Source organism: Aotus nancymaae, unplaced genomic scaffold (genome assembly GCF_030222135.1).
Source record: "Aotus nancymaae isolate 86718 unplaced genomic scaffold, 86718_ANA_hifiasm-v0.15.2.pri h1tg000020l, whole genome shotgun sequence".
Lineage (NCBI taxonomy): Eukaryota > Metazoa > Chordata > Mammalia > Primates > Aotidae > Aotus > Aotus nancymaae.
In genome coordinates this window covers 14147878-14156256 of record NW_026988432.1, presented here as the reverse complement: position 1 = coordinate 14156256, position 8379 = coordinate 14147878, and the positions used below count along the sequence as shown (strand labels likewise).

At 39.8% G+C, this 8379-nt stretch overlaps 1 protein-coding gene and 1 non-coding gene across 2 annotated transcripts in view; one reads left to right on the top strand and one right to left on the bottom strand.

The window, feature by feature from the left end:
• The window catches only part of LOC135276019 (neuroblastoma breakpoint family member 1-like), a 171992-nt gene that overhangs the window by 27561 nt on the left and 136052 nt on the right, over positions 1 to 8379 (bottom strand). The window lies entirely within an intron of this gene.
• Positions 799 to 929, top strand: LOC135276150 (small nucleolar RNA SNORA38). The gene has a single exon (XR_010343714.1). It is a non-coding gene; the product is annotated as a small nucleolar RNA SNORA38 (small nucleolar RNA).

Genomic DNA, 8379 nt, shown 5'->3' with positions numbered 1-8379 from the left:
TCTGGTTATTCCACATCCTTCCCAACACTTGTTATTGTCATGTGCACTTTTTAACAGGAGCCGTGAGTTTGTTTTCTCAGCACATCACAAAGTCATAGGCAGATTCATCTACAACAAGTTTCCAGAAACACATAGGATGGAAGTAGGGGATGGAAGGGAGAAAAGGAGCTGTGTTTCCAGTCGGAAAGTTTCTCACCTTCCTGTTTCCCCAACGCCCAAGACATGCTGTTCTTAGGTCTCCTGTATCAATATATATGTTTCGAATCTCTGAATGAGATTGGGAAGTATAAGTTCCCTGATTTAAGTAGGGGAATAGACTAATGGGGTGTTGATGAACTAAAAAGTTCAAAGATAGAAGAAAAAAAAATAAGAGGAAACATCTGAGATGCAGAATTCCAAAAATGAAGAATGGTCTTCTCTGCTGAGTCTGTATCCAGGGCTATAAGACAAAAATGGACCTTCCTCTGTATGGAGTAGTCTGGGTTTACTTGGGTACCAAAGAGAAGGAATATAATGTCTACAGAACAGAAGCAAGAAGCTCAGCCTGGGAATGGAGCGAACAAAACAGGATAGAAAACTGAGACAAACAGGTTATAGGGAACCAATCTATGGAAGAGAATTTCAGACCATGGCTAAATCTCCTGAGATGCTGAGGTTTGTCATGAAGAGGTTGAACTTGAGGAGAGGTACTAACTGAAAATGACCAGGAGTTTGCTTATATTTAGAGAAAGCTTGGATTAGTTCAAATGAAAAGTCATTTCCAGCATTTTTTTTCTGTTCCTAAAAAGTGCTCCTGATCCCTTCTACAAAGGCATGTCTATAGTTCCTTATCTTTGGACATGTAATTATTGGAGGCAAAGAAATGTGGACTTGGAGAAATCTGGGGCCAGCTTGCTCTCTGCAGGCTCAAGATCAACCATCCCACATAGGAAAAAAAAAGTGCTCCTGGCATGTGATATACAGGATAGACAGGACGTATCCTGATGTCGTATGTTGTCACAGAGAATGCCGCAATTCCAAGAAGTTTTTTGCATGTGAACAGTTGCTAACTTATGTCTCCTGGTATTTCATAAACATACACTACCTTCATTGGCTCCAGGAATCCAGAAATTAAAAACAAATCCTCAATGGGAATTTACACTTTCAGGAAACATCCTGTCATTACTAATGCCTTTATAGATTGGTTAAGAAACGTCTCCTAGATTTTCCTGGAACTCACTTCCTTATGAAGGCTGTAAAGTTTTCTCAGCATTGTTAAGTTACAAATTAAAGAGGACATTTTATTTATTGTTTCTTACCTATGTGCTTGTGCCTGTCTATAGGGAAACTGGTTAGTGGAGGAGATTTTTCAAGCATTAAATAATAGAATATATGCCAATTACCTTATTCCCAAGGATTTCTCTACAGATATAGGTATGTGTATAGTGAACAACTTCAGAACAAGATTAATTAACTTTCCTGTTTTAGTTTTCTTGAGGGAAAACAACCCCAGTAAGGTTTGAAAAGAAGAGAGGGAAATAGTCTCATATGTAAGTACAGCTTAGAGCACAGACAAAATGATATTATCTCTTCCTTCTCTCCCTCCTTCTTACTCCACCAACACCACCAGGGACAGACATCATATTTACTGTATGTTTTCAAACCAAACCAAATCTAACCCTGTCCCCTTGCTGATCTCTTATAATTCTCTCCCTGATTCCTCTTGGCCTTCTTTTTCTACTCCTAAGAAACATCATATATTGATGTTCTCCCTTTTACTAGAACTGTCTTTCTTCCTCCTTGCTTTATCTGCACTGTGGATTTTCCCTGATGGCTGCATGCCCCTTGATCTTTTCTCATGGGAGTCTACTCACTCCCCCATTCTGATACTATGAAACCAGGAAGCAAGATCTTCTCCTTTATTCCCATTGCCTTTTCTAGCCATTGATTTCCTCTGTCTTCAATGTCCTATTTTAATTTTTTTGACCATGCAGATGTATCATGTACCATCTTCTATGCTGCTCCTTAATACTCACTAAGTAATCTGCTGCCTCTCCACTCTTTACTCAAACTGCTTCAATTTTTCTGAGTCACTTCAAAGCTTTCATTTGATTGGCAACAAATAGCCAATTTTATTTTACATTTCTAGTTGAATTTCCTCTTGTAAATTGTCTTTCTTTTACCCTTTTGCTCATTGGAATCCTGGTGTTTTCTTGTGTACTTGAATATGATTTTTATATAACAACAATATCAATTATTGTTGATGCTTGTCTCTGGAGTATCAACGGAGATATGAAGTTCTAGAGACATAAAGAAATTTGCCCTCGTGGGGATGTGGCTGTGCTGGGTATCTTATTTTGCTTCTTCACCTACACCTTTCATTCTTCTCTATCTCCTATGGGTTCTAAGAAGCTGAGTTGTAGAGAGACATCATAAGGCTCCTGTGCTCTCTGACATCCAGTTAGATTTGGTCAATGGCAGGCACCAAGAGTAGGTCAGCATTAGGTGAAGACAGAGTGCTTAACCAACTGTCTTCCTCTCTGTGAGGGTCACAAGGGATGTTTGCATTATTTTACCAAAGGTTACAGAGCTTATTGGGCTCAACGTTTTCTAAAACTGCATTTACTTTCTCTGGGGTTTGGTGATGACATCACCATTTGTCCTTCTGGACTAGGGTTAGAATAGTCTCTTCACTGTTGCTACATCTTGCATGTTTCACTGCCCTTTGTTGCCTTCCCTTAGTCCTAATCCTACTGTTGTAAATAGTCTTCTTCTTGATTACACGTTTGATGGTGCTCTTTGTTTTCTGTAGTGACCCCTGTTAATAGTGAGTACTTGGTATCAGGACTAGCTGCAGAAAACAGACCTCCAAATGGAATTCTGAGACTGAGTTGTTCACATGCTGAGAAACAGACGCTGGAAGGAAATGGGACACTGGTATATGGCATATGATAGCATCAAAATATCACTGACGGAGACAAAACATGAAGGGCAAGTAGAAGTCAAAGTGTTAAGATTGTGGTGTTTAGCTGCTATAGTGACAAAAGTGATTATAAAGGTTATGGGCTCAGAGGCTTCCTTTTCAAGTCTTGAGAAATTCACTTCCATTCAAAATCCCCAAGGCATTTTTCATAGACCTTGACCAGCAAATCCTGAAGCAATATGGAAGTTTACAGTGGAAAGATTCTTACTCTTTTAAGGTCAGGAAAATGCATTTAAAACAACAGATGGATTCACATCAATAATACTAACTATTATTTTAAATGCCCTATTCTGAAGGAAAAAAAGGAAGCAAATGACATGTATCAGTAAGTAAGAGAAGAAGGCATTAGGATTTAAGGCAGGGAGGGATAAGCTAATGCTACTGTTTTGTACAAATACAGTTGGGTTTATAATCAAAATTGTCTTTATTGATAGCACTAACCCCCAACCCTTGAAGGGAAAAGATAAATACCAGCTGCCAGTCTTTGGATTGTACAAAAAGAAGTCCTGGAATATGAGAATCCTTTTTCTGGGTTGATTCATCAATGCTTTGTCCAGGAAGTGCTTTGCCAGAAAGGGACTAACTTTTAAAATTCTTTTGCTATTGAACAATGCCCCTGGTCACCTAGAACCCCATTAGTTCAACATTGAAGTCATCGAAGTTGTCTCCTTGCCCCAAAACACAGTATCTGTAATTCAGCCTCTAAATCAGGGGGCCATCAGGACTTTAAATGTCATGACACAAGGTACTCTATGGAAAGGATTACCAACGCTATTGAAGAGAACCCTAGTAGAGAGAACATGGAAATCTGGAAGGATTATACCACTGAAGATGCCATCATTGTTATAGAAAAAGCTGAGACAGCTATCAAGCCTGAAACAACAAATTCCTGCCAAAGAAAACTGCGTCCAGATGTTGTGCATGACTTCAAAGGATTTATGACAGAACCAATCAAGGAAACTATGAAAAAGATTGTGGATATGAAAAAAAAAGGCAGGGGGTGAAGGATTTCAAAATATGGATCTTGGGAAAATTCAAGAGCAAATAGATTCCACACCACAGGGATTAACAGAAGACAATTTTATGGAGATGAGTGCTTCTGAACCAGCTCCAGATGATGAAAGAAGATGTAAAAGAAGCAGTGCCAGAAAACAAATCGACATTAGGCAATCTGGCAGAAGGCTTCTGATTACTCAAGGCTGCTTTTAAATTCTTTTTGACATGGACCCTTTGACAACACAGGCACTAAAACTAAAGCAAATTATGGAAGCAGGATTGGTACCATGTGGAAACATCTTCAGAGAAATGAAGAAGCAAAAAAAGAAAAAGTCAGAAATGATAATGTATTTCTGTAAAGTTGCACCCAGTGTCCATGCTTCTCCTGCCCCCTATTCCAACTTCTTCACCTCTTCTGCCTCTGCCACTCTCGAAACATCCAGGCCAACCACTCCTCTTGCTTCTCTGCCTCAGCCTACTCAATGTGAAGCTGGCTCTGCAGCTACACCAGCAGATACGAAAACCTTTCTCTTTTTGAGAAACACGTTTTCACTTTACGCTGAAAATGTAGCTCTTATATGGGGACCGAATTACTATAGGAAAGGTATACCTATAGACTCTAATATGATCGGAGAAAAACCAAAGTCATTATATGACAACTTAAAGCAGGAGGAAGGTGCAGGATCTAAAGCTGGAGAATTTAACACCAAAAAGGAGATGGACTTTATAGATGATGCACTTCCACTTAATGAATAGTAAATACATTTTCTCTTTTTAATTTTCTTAATAATGTTATACTTTCTCTAGCTTACTTTATTGTAAGAATATGGCATGTAATACATATAACATACAAAATTTGAGTTAATCGACTCTATATGTTATTGGTAAGTTTTCTGGTCAGCAGTAGGCTATCAGTAGTTAAGTTTTTGTGGAGTGGAAAATTATACGTTGGTAGTCTTTGTCTTTGGTTGTAAACTAGGGGTGGTTTTTTGCCCTCTTTATGCTTCCTTTGTTTTCTACAAGTTTTGTATATTATGAATATGTATTCTTGTAATCAAGGACAAACATTTACTAGCTTTATTAAAATATTATTGTAAAGGGTAAAAAAATACATACATTATATATATATATATACACACACACACACACACACACAAACTGAGCACCATGATACATGCATGTAGTCCCAGCTACTCAGGAGGCTGAGGTGAAAGGATTGCTGGAAACCAGGTGCCCAAATCCAGAATGTAACCTGGGCAACATAGTGAGACCCCCGTCTCTAAAAAGAAAATTATAAAAATAAAAAGTTATATCTGGAATGTCAACTGTGAGGGAGGTCGGCATCACTAACCCCTGTGTTGTTCAGGGATCAACCGGAGTTTAGCTTTGCCTGCTTTTGTACTTTATATAAAAAGAATCATATAGTATGCATTCTTTTACATTTGGCTTCTTTTGTTCAATATTGTTTGAGAAGTATATCTTTTTTTTTTTTTTTTTTTTTTTTGCTTGTAGCTTTAGTTCATTCATTGTCATTGCTGTGTAGGATTTCACTGTGAACATACCATTATTTACGTGTTATGCTGTTAATGTACATTTGAGTTTCCAGTATTTGGCTATTATGAATGTTGTGGGCACATGTCTCTGGGTGCCCATGAGCAGACTGTTTATGTTGGGTAAATCTCTGGGCTGAAATTGTTAGGTCTTGGAATATATATATATATATATCCAACTTTGATAGTGTTTTTTGATTAATAAAAGCTTTTAAATTTTGTGTTGTCCAGTTTTTAAATTTTTACTATTATTGTAAATGCTTTTGTGTGTTTCAGTTAGCCTTGTGATCCATTTAAAATGGAAATCTGTATATGGTATGACATAGTAGTTAAGATTTTTAGTAAAGCCAGAATTTCATTGTGTTGGTCAGGCTGGTCTTGAACTCCTGACCTCATGATCCACCCTCCTTGGCCTTCCAAAGTGCTGGGATTACAGGTGTGAGCCACTGCACCCAGCCGGGGGCTGTTTTTTTATGCCCTTATGCCAGTAAGTCATGCCTGAGTTGTGCCATGGTGAGGGGATGGAGTGGTACCTAGCTTCCCGGGTAGGTAGCTCTCCTTTAGCCAAGAAAAGGGCATCTGTGAATTATAAGGCAAAGCAGCAACTGGGTAACAGGCATGCTGGTAGCTTAAAGAAATCTGGTGGGAACATTGGCAGCATTCACTACAAGATTATATGCTTGAAGAAGAAAACTATTACAAGTTAGTTTCAGTAACAGACACATGGAGGTTGGAACAAAAGTGAATTATGGAACAGGGTTGGGAACCTATCAATACTGTGCTTCAGGGCATAACGATATCTTCTCCTCACTTGTCAGCATAGAAATCACTTTTTAAATGGTTCGTAATCATCAATGTATTTCCCCACCTCTGGGGCAGTTTTGATCCTAGAAAGAAGAGACAAAATAGAACAGGGAGGAGTCCTGTGATGAGAGGTTGTGAAGGCAACTCCTCACAGGAGTCCTGTGATAAGAGGTTGTGAAGGTTGAAAATTAGGTTTAGAGAGAATAAGGATGAGAATCTGTCACCACGTGGAGGTACTTCAGTATTAAACAAGAGCAGTTCTTGGTGTGAGTGGGCTACTATAACAGAGGGAAGGTGTGGCAGGACACGGTGACTCACGCTTGTAATCCCGGCACTTTGGGAGGCCGAGGCCAGCAGATCACGAGGTCAGGAGTTTGAGACCAGCCTGGCCAACACAGTGAAACCCTGTCTCTACTAAAAGTAGAAAAATTATCTGGACGTGGTGGCAGATGCCTGTAAACCCAGCTACTCCAGAGGCTGAGAATTGCTTGAACCCAGGAGGCAGAGGTTGCAGTGAGCTGAGATTGTGCCACTGCACTCCAGCCTGGGTGACAGAGCAAGACACCAACTCAAAAAAAAAAAAAAAAAAAAAAAAAAAAAAGAAGAGAGGGAAGGTGAAAGTTGGAGAAGTGAGAGGCACTGGCAACATGAATGGTGAAGGTGTACAGGGTGGCAGTAGCAGCTGGGGTGGATAGGAAGACCATGTACAGAGTCCTGGAGGGGCCAGGGTTAGGGAAAGAGCAGCACAGTATAATGGTCTAAGTTTCCAAAGGGGAGCATTGAAGGCGACTGAAGGAAGAAAGACATGGAAGAAGTGGGAGTGCGAGGGAAAATAAGAATGGTGACTTGATGCTTTCCCAAGACATGAGTGGCTGTTCCCAGAAAAGACTGCAGGATGTAGTAGTGTTCAGGAAAAGCCAGGTCTCCCCATGAGTGCAGGTGGTAGAGAAAAAGATTTAGCAAAAAGTAGAAGCCCTGTGGAAAGGGCTGGGCAATTGGACAGGGAGTCTAGAGGCCACAGAGAAAGAAATGAGAAGATACAAACTGTTAGGGATATGGCTTAGAGATTTTATGCCACTAAAAAACGCCTAACATTTCCATTTCATCCAGGGTTAACTAAGTGTTAATTCTTTCTAAACGTCACTCAATTTGCAAGATTCTCCATGCCTATTAAAAAGCAAATCAATTAAATATGGTTTTGAGTTTGCTTAAAGAGTAGAAATAAAAATATTTTGAAAAAAGCAAATTGTGTATATGGAGACTGTAACACACGTGACCCATGCCCTTCGAGCCTGCATATCTGGGGAGCTGTTCCTTTAGGCAGAAGGAAGAGTTAAGATGCCCTTCTAGGAGCTGCTGCCCAGCGACGACGGCAAATCTCCACGCCCTTTACTGAAGTTTAAAGCTGAGACTAATCCAAGCAGTTTCTTTTAATGAACTGGTGGGGCCGGTAGAAACGCTCCAGGGTTGACAGGAAAAACAGGAATCTGGGGGTGTCATTTCCTATTGAGTTTTTTTGGGTAGTGTTGTTCTCCTGACATCAGTGAGGGTGTCGGGTGTTTATGAATTATTGGCATTAGGCACAACCCCTGGTACATAATAGACTTGATAAATGTTTATTGAATGAATTAAAATGAGATATTTTTATAATGGATGGATGGAATAGAGAACAAGAATAGGGGTGTGCATGCATGCACACGTTCGCTTGTGTGCGGCTGCCTAGTCAAACTTTCCTTGTTCCTTTTTCTTGTTCTTCTCTAGCAAGATAGTCTTCTTTCATTTTTCTTCTTTGCATTTGGCACTCCTAAATAATGTGACTGCAAAAATAACTCTAGAAAATGACTTGTCAGGACACAGCTCTGTCCATCTGTGGTAAGTAAAGCATGCATTTAATGTATGTGTTCATCAGGCTATACACCCTTGGTTCCCAGCGTTGGCTGTGCATTGTAATCACCTGGGGTGATAAAAATTCTGATGCCTGGTTTCCACCCAAGAGATGCTGACTCAGTTGGTCTGGGGCGGGGCTTGGGCATAGACTTTTTTAAAGTTTCTGAGGAGATTTTAAGG